Source organism: Corvus kubaryi, unplaced genomic scaffold, assembly GCF_017639235.1.
Source record: "Corvus kubaryi isolate FWS band 111438036 unplaced genomic scaffold, C.kubaryi_AGA036_p1.0 37334, whole genome shotgun sequence".
Taxonomy (NCBI): domain Eukaryota; kingdom Metazoa; phylum Chordata; class Aves; order Passeriformes; family Corvidae; genus Corvus; species Corvus kubaryi.
In genome coordinates this window covers 11,423,500-11,432,931 of record NW_024581108.1, presented here as the reverse complement: position 1 = coordinate 11,432,931, position 9,432 = coordinate 11,423,500, and the positions used below count along the sequence as shown (strand labels likewise).

Below are 9,432 nucleotides of genomic sequence, written 5' to 3'. Positions count from 1 at the left end.
GGATGTTCCAATATTTAGCCTAACTGATGCTTTCTTGGGCAATTTACTTGGATACCTTGGCTCAGTTTCCTCCTCTGAAAAAGGGGGAGAACAATGTCTGTGTTCCTTGTGCTCTTTGATGTAATAATAGTTTTACTATACTAAATACTAGGCTCTACACTGCACAAACGCCATGAGGTTTTAGGTTTGTGTCCTTTCACTGGCTGAAAGAGGGCTCTCAAAACCAATCCCAGGATGTGCAGTATTTCTGTGCCGGAGCAGGACTTGCCAGTCAGTAGCTGCCTATAGGAAAAGCCCGGGTGATCTTTATGAAGCAGGCAAATAAGCAGACCCAAAGGGTGTGGAATTGCCTTCTGTGCCCAGTTTCATTTCCAGCTACTTCAAGCTCAACAGAAGTTGGATAGGCAGATGGTTCACAGGAATTAGTCTTTAGAATGAAAGCAGTGAGGAAGCGACAAAGTAGTTTTTTTTCCCTGGGATGAGAGAGGCAGGTGGGTACACAGGGCAGTCCAATCCAGACCAGAGAAAGATTCAGCAGCAGCAGGGATAAGGCTACAGAACACAGAACGTGCAGGACAAAATGGACAAGAATGTTGTCAAGTGGGGTTGCAACAAAACTTGGTGTATTTCTTTGCATGTCTCATTATATGTTCAGGTGCAGCTCTACACACCCACACATGCTGCATTTATTTCAGTGTGTGATCATATAAATACCTGCAGGTGTGAAGGTGCAATACTGAAGAGATACCCATGCTGAGGCATGAGTATGGAGTTCCACATCTGTATTGGCTGCCTTGTTCACACAATAAACTAGTGCAGTCAGTGGGTTCTATTTCTACCTCCTGTATGCACTTCAGAATTAAAACCAAAGAAAAGTCCATCCTGGTAACTACATTTAACAGGATGTCATGACATAGAACGAAAGTATGTGTATGGGACAGTCATCATTACCTCACTGTGCGGCACATGTATACACAAAATTAGGAAGAAACTAATTTCAGATAAAAATGCCCGCATCAGTTAAATGTATAGTAATAAATCCATGAAGTTGGAATTTAATGTGTCTTTTGGGACAACTAAAACTTCAGCTGGGCTTCATTGCAGTGGCTGGTTTCTCTCTTCTGGCACACACAGAGATGGCTCCTTGTCCATAATACTGTCAGATAGTCCATAATACATGGGGTGAAAATTGTGGCTGCTGCAAAACCACAGTTCTGAATTCACTGACTTGCTCACATGTAAAAAAGTCTCAGCAGTGGCATTACACTTACACAGCTAGTTTCATTAAACAATAGCATGATGCTAACTACTTGACTACAAACGCCCTCCTTTCAGTGTCAAAAATGTAAAACAGCTAAGGGATATAAACTGGGGGCAACCTTTTGCATGTAATTGCTGCCTGCAGAGACTCAAGGTTGTCAAAGTTTCTTACCTTTTATAAGGCCTTTAGTGATAACTTTTGTTTCCCGAAGAGAAAAATAAACCTACCAAAGTTCCTTTGAACATTCCAGCAGCCTTTCATAGTGTTAGCTGTGAAAGTAATGGTGTCACATTCCTAATAAGGATGTATAGAAACTGTGTTTTAGGAGTCCCTGCTGCTTTCTTTGTGGAAACTATCTCAGATGCTTTGGGATTATTTGGCAGTAACTTCTTTTTGCACCATAATTTCACAGAGATCTTCTCTGTTATCTTCTCTTCAGCATCTCCCTTTGAAGATCTAGGGAGAAAATGTGGCACTTGAGCATTCAGTGAAACCTGGTTTGCATTTCCATCTAGCTAAAGTCAGGGCTGTCCTGTGACAGAAAATGTGAAGGGACCGCAGTGCCCAAAATTCAGCAAAAATTTTACAGTGTTGTCCAAGCAAAGGAATAATGAGAATATGGTCAATTGAAATTTCATAAGAAGCAAAGGAGAAAAGAAAGCACAAATTTTTTTCAGGTCTGAATGTCATTGCTTTGCCCAGAGGGACCCCGGCTGCCATCCATGGCTCACAGTAGCAAATGTACTCTGTGCAGTGACAGGCGAAGGGACCACAAGTGGCTGGAGCAGTGGTAGAAATAACACTGTGCTAATGAAGAGTTTCGTCCAGGCAAATTTAACTCCCTCAGAATTAGCCTGGGTATCTCTCCATGACACATTTGTTTTAGAGTCACAGCATGTTGCAATTATTAGGCTCTGGCAGGCTCCTATGTAGGAACTGTGTCCAAGAGCCTTTATTTCATCTGCTCCAATTGGGAAGAGCGTGGCAGTTTCTTTTGGTTGAGACTTTGCTGTAACGATCTGAGCTTTAGTCACTGTGAGACTGGCCCTCTGCAAAGCATTCACTTGGTGTTACAACCAGAGACAACTGAGCTCCAAAAGTGGGTGCAGACTGTGTCTACTTATTAAGTAAAGGGGCATGTGGAGAGCCCATTACTCAGTAATTGGTGCTCGCTGCCAGTTAGCATTCAGCAGGACTTCCAGGATTTGTATAGACCTTACAGCCCAGAATGGCCTGGCATTGTTCTTGCCTTATTTGCTGCCACTATAGTCAGCTGGTGGCTCTCTGCTTTGCAGAGCTACCAAAACCAGCTTGATCGGACTGAAAGGCACCTGGAAGTACAGGATGTCCCCAAGGAATTCCTCCAGAGGGACATGCAGGTCTGAGAGACTTTGTGGCTTAGGTTGTATTCCAGTTTTGTGAGCTTGCAGGTTTCTTCCCCTGCCATGGAAAAGGGAAATGATGACTGGGACTTGTGGTAGATGATACAAATGCCTGCCTGATTGTGTAAAACCTTAAATAGCTTTTTAAAGATGAGGCCCTCAAGTGTCATGTGAGTCTTTAGATGAGACAAACTGCACTTTGGTACAGGGAGTCTGGAGAGACAGTGTGGGAAGTTTTTACAGAAAAGACTACATAGACATTTGACAAAAACACAGCTCTGTGGGGTATGTGCCACTTGCAGCTTTGCCATGGGGAAACCCGTTCTCCGTGTCCCAGCTACTGCTGTTGCTCCCAAGGAAGTGGATTGGTAATTCAGACAGGTGTCCACAGCCCCCGGACTGGCGGGCTCAAGCAGCCCACTCTGCTGCCCAGGAGCAGGTGGGCTCCAGGTATGCAGGGGGAAGAAAGGGGCTCTTCTCATATGCCTATTCCCTGCAACATTGTTTTTATTTATTTATTTATTTACAGCATTAGGCAGCATTAGGCAGCATTAGCCCCAGAGGCTGACAAGGCGGTTGAATGTACGCAGACAAGCTGCTCTCCCCGGGCAGGAGGGCTCTGCCAACGCCTGTGAAGTGAAAACCTGTCTGCACCGCAGGTGAGAAAGCAAATAACGCAGGGTGCGGCCACAGGAGTAGCGCCCGCCAGCGGGACTGCCGCAGCCACGTCCGCTGCCCCCAGCGACGGCGGCCCGAAGCGCCTAGGCCGGCGTAGAGCCCCGGGGCCGGGCAGAGCTCATGGCGGCCATCGCGGCGCCCGGGCGGGCGGCGGCCTCGCCATCACCTCCCCCGCGCCAGGCGGCGGCGCGCGCCGTTCGCCGCAGCGTCCGCCAGGTGGCGCCCTTGATCGCCGAGTGGCGTGAGGGCGGGCGGGGCCGAGAAAGGCATGGCGCCCACCCCTCTGCCCGCCCTGCGATTTCGGAAGCATTATAACGAAAGTGTTTTCAGCTTATTATTATGCATGAGTAAAAATTCCATGAATGTGTAACATTTTCGCCTGTATTTCCCTCTTTTATAACATCATTTAAATTCCTCATTAATAATTCAGCAACATTCTGGATTTAATCACTTTTCTCATCCCCGCGGTCTCTATCCCAGGCACCGCTCTTCTCCCCACCTGAAGGTGACATGGAGGCAGGGCTGGGGCCAGGGGCATCCGCCCCAGAGCCCTGTCTGGCTGCAGGGTATTTCCTTCATCAGTTAAAAATCCAAAGTTTACCAAACTTAAGGCTTGAGTAGGTCACTATTAGTGAAAATTTAATTTTTTTTTTTTTTTAATCTGAGTTTAGTTACGGTGGTATTTGTTTGATAGCTTGTTACTGTAAATAAGAGAGATAAAAGGAGCCCTTCACTCGAGCAGCTTCAGAGTTGTGAAATATGTACCTAATTAAAACTATTGGTGTAAGAGGCTAATAAAGTACATGTGCCTACTAGATGTCTTATTCTAATGAATTTCAGCTAACTTACTCTGAGCGATGTATTTTGGTGTTGGTAGTAAGAGCTGAATAATTATGGAATTTATCATGAGGTGCTCCTGAAGGACCACGGGGGTCTGGGAGGGTAAGGGGAGGGAAGGGCCCCCAGCCACGGGTGGGTGCAGGAGGAGCGCAGCCCAGGCTTCCCCCAAGCACAGGGACTGGCAGGACCCAGCCTGCGACCCCCAGGGTGGCCATGGAGCCCCGGGCCAGGCCCCGCGGGCTGCAGCTGTGCAGGCTGGGGCAGCCCGGAGGGGCGGCATGAGGCGGTGCGTTCGGGTTGGGTGCGGAGGTGAGAGCGCTCCCGCTGCCCCTGGGCGCTCCTCCCCAGCCAGGCTCCGCACCCTCTGCTTTCCCCCTTGTTTTCGCCTGGCAAGGGTGAGGAGCGGGCCACAGCATGCGCTCCTCAGGCTCCCAAACCCAGTGCAGATGGGTTGTCTAAAGCATTTCAGATGGAGTTTTGGTCTTGTGCCAGCAGCTAATCAAAGTCTTAATTCTGGAGAATAAAAAGGCCGGGCTTTCCAAGCTTCCTCCAGCTGGTTACTGCCGGGGATGTGGACGGCCGGCACTGCTGAACACCCTTTTGCCGTGGGTGCTCCCAGCGCCATGGGCGGGGTGGTGGGGCTGGATGCAGGGCTGGCACAGCTCTCACCCTGCGCAGCCAGGCTGGGCTTGGGGTCAGTTACCTGGCTCAGCTGAAAGGGCCAGCTTTGTACAGGCCTGTGGACAGACACCCTCAAATCCATCCCAGTCTGACCTGTAGTGAAGTCAGACACGTAAAAAAGACGAGAACCCCTGCCTGAGACCTGAGCTTTGCCCTTTGGAGCAGTACAGCCTTGTCAGGAGAAAGCATATGTACTGAGAGAAGCTGGATAATAATAAAGGGGCTGGTTAAACAGAGAAAGAGCCCTCAGACTAGCACATATTTTTATTGCTTTTTTTGCAACAGAGCAGTGAAAACATCCCAAGGCAAAATGTCTATTGTAGGCTTTCGTGTAGTCCCCAATAACAACTATTTAAATGCTTGCACGTGTACGTGTCCTGTCGGCATCCCCCGTTTAGCAGCACGGCGGGCGCCCGGTGGGGCTGCTGCACTGGGCTCTCCCATCTTAACCTGGGGCCCAGAAAATCTGCGGGGCCCCAACCACGCCGTGCCTCGTCCCACGTGAGGCTGGAGGGCTTTGTGTACTGCCGAGCCATCTGGGCTCTGCTGTCTGTCCCAGAGTCAGATCTGATGAGTTCAAATGACTCTCTGCAAGTGTGTGGTAGCTGCAGCTGTTGAAAGTGCTCCGGCAGTTTCTGATCTGCACATGAATTTGGAGTTTTTTTACAAGTGCTGCATCGGCAGTTTTTCTGCAGAATGAAATTTTCACTATTGCTAGTATCAGCTGGAGAGACGGGTGGAACTTGTTATCTTCCTTGCAAAACCTACCTTTTCACAGGGAAGAGATCGTTTTTCATGGTTGAACAATCTGTTAATGGGGTAGATTGAGAATAAGATCGGGAAGAACTAGTCTGTTTCTGTCTTTGTCCCTGACTTACTGTTTGACCTTTGTAAAGTCTCTTAGTCATTCTGGAAACCTGGTTTCTCTATCTTAAAAAGAAAAAAAGAAAAAAAAGAAAAAAAGAAAAAAAAAAAAAAAAAGCAATAATAGCTATATCAAAAGAGACAGTCATCGATATCTAGAAGTGGTTGTAAAATTTCAGGTGGAAGTGTTATGTATTGTCACAAAAGCAGTGCCTGTTGTGCTTTCTCAGCGACCTGTAAAAATCTGGGTTTTCCTGCTGAGAGAATTTTTCCATGTTGCTCAATCAATGATCATTTGAATATATTTTTCTGCCTCTCAGTTACATCTCAAATATTTGTGTCTGTACAATTTTCATGGTCTCATATCTTGTCTCTTTCTGTATAAAATGGATCTTGTCAGCTTAAGGGGAATGCTTTTTCTTTCAGCTTCTTTGTAATTACCAAAAATAGTTTTAACCTGTTAAAACATTTCTGAGTTGTCGGCATGGTGTGGTATGGTATTGAAACCTTGTTACTTTGCAGTAAACTTTCCTGTGCACTGTGTTTACCTTCTGATAACATTTCTAATAAGAAACCAAACATCAACAGAATGAAGAGGGGGTACTTGCACTGTTGGGTCCAGTGTGACTTTGCATAATGAAAATATGCAAAAATAAATTGCAGTCTCATGTAGCTAAGAGAGAAAAAAATATAATCAAATTGTTACTGCTGGCTTTTCTTCAAGGCAGAAAACCTGTGTGTGTGTTTTCTAGACAAGCATTATTTGTACTGTGGTCTGGGACCTGGCAGCAGGGATTCCTGTGCCTGTGCAAAGTTATTTTGATTTCAGCATGACTCCACTGAGAGACCCCAGCATAGAGGACTATTCCCTTTTAGAGGGCAGTGAGCTTGGGTCCTCAGCAAGGCCTAAATTTGAGGCACCCTGAACTAAAGTTATGGATAGAACCAGAGCAATAAGAGCTAAAGTCAGTTACTCTAACAAAGAATGAGGCTACAAGGAAACTTTCCACCCAAAGCAAGTTTCCTAGATGTTGATAGCAGATGGTCCTCCCATCCCACAGGCTGGGGATGTCCTGACATTTCATTCTCAGAGTAATTTGTTCTCACATCACAGAACTTCTAATTTTTTTAATAACTGATTTGATAAGCTAAGATAAACACACTTATTTTAAAATTAATTTCAGGCATAAATCACTAATTCTGTTGTTCAGATTCTCAGAGATGGTTAATACAATTTCCTTTTTCCTTTGGCACCTAAGCAAAAATCTGACATAGATTTCATTCTTCTGATGTTAGAGAGAGGAGTGTAACCATAGTCAGAGGTGACCAGTACTAGCCCTATCTGAATGTGCCTTAGCAGTCTCTGCTTTCGTATGATGAATTGATGTTGCAGCAGCATTTTGGTTTTCTATGCTGTACCCATATCCATTGCCTTTATTCTGCTTTTTCCTAGCTTTACCTTGACTTTCTCTGGGAAGCCAAAGACACCTGACATTGGTAGTCACGTTTTTAAGATTATCTGCTCAGGAACATCTCCTCAGAGAAGTCTATTTTCACTATTTTGCACATCTGCAAAATAGGCAGCATGGGACTGGATGAGTTGTTGCCTGGACAAGTGTGTGAAGAGAATTGGTTTAGACCAGTACTGCAGAAGGGACCTGTTTGTGAATGGACAGATGCACGGAGGTCTGAGAATGATAAATCCAAGGCTTCATCCCTCTGGGTCAATGGTCTTTGGGACAAGGCAGAGAGGAGACAAGAGTTAAGGAGACACTGCTGTTTTGGATTCTGTGTTTCAGGTCACAGTCTTGTCAGGTCAACAAAAGTCACACAATGTGAACGGTGCCAAAGCAGACTTGATGGCTGTGCATGAATATTTATCCTCTGTCTTTTTATTCTAAACTTCATTTTGCATTCTGACAGAGTTGTCATTACACACTTTTTTTGAAGGCCTACTAGAAAAAAACCCCAAATGTGCTTTGTTTTGTAGTACCCTAGGCAATGAGCCAAAATGTAGGTTTGAGGAAACCTTTGTGTCACCCTCTTCTTGGAGCTTTCTTCCAGATCTTCTGTATTGTACTGGATCCAGCCCTTTCCAGCCGAGCTATGATGACCGTAGACATTGTCCTGAGACATGTTTTGGGGCTGCTGTCTGGGCTGTGGTGCTACTTGCAGCAGCTCTTGAATTTCTTCAATTGATCATCAGTTGGAGGTTATGGATGGTACTTGACCCCTGACTCGTGTCTCATACCCTAGTTTTAGACCCTGGTGCTCACTGGTGAGCCAGACCGCCTTTCCCCATTCCCTTCAGCTTATAGATAGTCCTTTGGCATGCATCCAAACCTAATGCAGCATAGAGGGAAAGGTCTTCAGGTTCCCAGAGTGTATATACACATGTGGTCAAAGCCCCAGCTCATTAAATTAGTATGTGCAGTGGAGACCAGCTACTGATTTATGTTTTCATCTACGCAAGGTAAATTGGATTGAAACTTCACACTGTTTAAAAAGGAGAGCTGAGATTCTTGCTTACCTTTGAGTTCTAAATTAGCAGGCACATGACTAAGCTTCATGGACCTGAAGAAGCTGGTTCTGAGTTAATATGATGCCTATACCATTGATTTCACTGGAGCCTTCTGTATCAGAAACCGCATGTACACAGCCTCACATTGTGAAGCAAGATTAATTTAGCTGTTGGCAAATTATGTGCTGTATAAAAATGTTCTGCGAACAACCTGGATTGCAAATTCTATTTCTTAATTTTTGCAATGCAGAGTACCAGTAACACGAACTACTGGTTTCAGCTGAACTTTACAGAAGCGTGAATGACAGGCACAAAAAATAAGGAGCTAAATTGTGGAGAACTAAACAACGTAAGGCCTACTGAGTCAGATACTAAGAGCCTCAATATAAATGGTAACATAGAAGATAGATATAAAAGTAATGGCAAATGTTTTAGAGCTTCAGTCCCTCTAAAAATACAGAAGAGGTGACCTCTCAACAAAATTTTGATTTGTGATTCTCAGCTATAATTTTAGGGAGAAACACAGGGGTGACTACTAAGAATATTTCCATGTTTCAGTTTAATACATTATTTTAATGTTTCTAAAATCTCTCCACTTTTAGAACCAAAATTCTTGTTTCTTCTCTCTCTGAATTCTTGTAGCAATAGCTGAAGTGAAACAAACTTCCCATGACCTACCCACCTTGGAGAACAGAACCACTCTGGATAATAGAAGTAAATTATTGGTATGGAAGCTCAGTTTTTGGTGTGCTTCCTAACTCTACCAATTCACTTTATGCAAGTCACATATCAGTGAGATGTAGAAAGAGCACATTTTCTCGCTCTCCGTATTGCTGATGGTAACTTTTTCCTTGAGTTTTATTCAACCTTAAGATTGTAGTGGTTCCAGTCTTCATGTTCATGTGTTCTCCTATACCAAACAAATATCTTCACCAGTGCCTTTAGACATCCTTTACTAGCTGAAAACCACACCACATTTTGCTGCTTGCCCTGGTCCCTTCCCGTATCTCTGCCATCAGAAGAGGCCAAGCAAGCATTCCTTAATGCACTACAAGTAAAGCCAGCCTGGTTAGCTCATATCCATGTTCATCACCAGGTGAAATTAATCTCGCTGCCTTAAACAGATTAGAAGGTGATTTTTGATCCCTTTTGCTAATGGAGCAGTGTGTTGGGTTTTTGGAAGACAGCAATAAGCACTAGAGACA

The 9,432-nt window shown here is 45.0% G+C and overlaps 1 long non-coding RNA gene across 1 annotated transcript; it reads left to right on the top strand.

The window, feature by feature from the left end:
- The first annotated feature begins 6 nt into the window (after positions 1–6).
- LOC121665691 lies at positions 7–4,136 on the top strand. Its single transcript, XR_006016461.1, has 2 exons — positions 7–3,093; positions 3,183–4,136. It is a non-coding gene; the product is annotated as an uncharacterized LOC121665691 (long non-coding RNA).
- Positions 4,137–9,432: the final 5,296 nt, after the last annotated feature.